This window comes from Otolemur garnettii, unplaced genomic scaffold (assembly GCF_000181295.1).
Source record: "Otolemur garnettii isolate 467f Iridium unplaced genomic scaffold, OtoGar3 scaffold00158, whole genome shotgun sequence".
Lineage (NCBI taxonomy): Eukaryota > Metazoa > Chordata > Mammalia > Primates > Galagidae > Otolemur > Otolemur garnettii.
In genome coordinates, this window is record NW_003852553.1 from 3,236,912 (window position 1) to 3,238,516 (window position 1,605).

The 1,605-nt window shown below is 41.1% G+C and overlaps 1 pseudogene; it reads right to left on the reverse strand.

Moving 5' to 3' along the window:
* LOC100966834 overlaps window positions 1–177 on the reverse strand; it is a 1,257-nt pseudogene extending 1,080 nt beyond the window's left edge.
* Window positions 178–1,605: the final 1,428 nt, after the last annotated feature.

Here is a 1,605-nt window from a genome sequence, read left to right on the forward strand (position 1 = left end):
GACCCAGGCATACTTGAAGGAGCCCTTTCCCATCTCAGCAGCCTCCTTCTCAAATTTTTCAATGGTTTTCTTGTCACTGCCACCACATTTGTAGATCAGATGGCCAGCAGTGGTGGACTTGCCCAAATCTATGTGTCCAATGATGATGATGTTGATATGAATCTTTTCCTTTCCCATTTTGGATTGTATGGGCAGTTTTCACAACACTTGTGTTCTGATGGCAAACCTGTTGCAAAAAAGCTTTTATTTTTTGTTATTTTTTTTTTATTTTGAGACATAGTCTCAAGCTGTCACCCTGGGTAGAGTGCAATGGTGTCATAGCTCACAGCAACCTCCAACTTTCAGGCTCAAGCAATCCTCTTGCCTCAGTTTTTTTTCTTTTCCTATTTTTAGTAGAGACAGGGTGGGGGAGATGTCTTGCTTTTTGCTCAGGCTGGTCTTGAACTTGTAAGCTCAGGCAATCCACCTGCCTCAGCCTCCTAGAGTGCTAGAATTACAGGCGTGAGCCACTGCTCCTAGCCTTGGATTTTTTTTAGATAAGGTCTTACTCTATTGCCCTGACGAGAGTGCCATGGTGTTATAGCTCACAACAACCTCCAACTTATGGGCTCAAGTGATTGAGTAGCTGGAACTACAGGAGCCCAGCACAATGCCCAGCTATTTTTTTGTTTTGTTTGTTTGTTTAGCACGCCTGGGCCTGGTTCGAACCCACCAGCACCAGAGCATGTGGCCAGCGCCCTAACCACTGAGCAATGGGCGCCCTGTTTTCTGATATTAAAAGTATTTTGTCACTACCTTTGCTTCAGACAGTTAAGATTCTCTACATCCTTTCTCATTCCCAGCCCTGTATCTTTCTCAATCCACCTTGGAGACCCTTTTACTTCCATGTATCCCTTCAACTGCTGGCCAAGTTCCATTATAATGTCTTATCTTCCATTTCTGGTTCAGTTTCAGCTTGTTTATTTCAACTATAAGAATCAACAAACATCTACCAGGACAAATCTTATATAAAGGCTATATATAGCCCAGCATCTACCAGGAAAACTACTTACATGTTGTCTGCACCTCCATTTCCCTACAATTTCTGTAAAATGCCCCTCTGAACAGATAGGCCTTGTCATGTTTGATTTGGGCCACATCTAGTCAACATGTTAGAAAGGCCTGGGCAGAGAGGAATTATTTCCTTTCATGATTTATTCCCTGCACTGGCCTAAAGGAACTTACAAAATAGTTGGAAAGACAAAAACACATCACAAACAATGATTTTGTACAGAGGACTGATGTCGGAAATAGGAAACCTTAATCCTGGTTCCTAATGACATCATCTAAGATTTCACACCTTCTTTGTAAAATGAGGGCATTAGATGAGATGATAATAATAACAGCTAAAATTCACTGAGCACTTATATATACTAGATCCTATACTAAACATTTACATTGAAACCTCTCGGCACTGCTATGAGGTAGGTGCCACTATCATCCTCATCTTATAGATAATCCATGAAATCCTTTTAACTCCCGAGTTCTTGAGTTATGTGATTTCAAGTTAATATGGTAGTTTGTATATTCCAAAGGTGGCCACAACAACATTTCTCATCTCATATG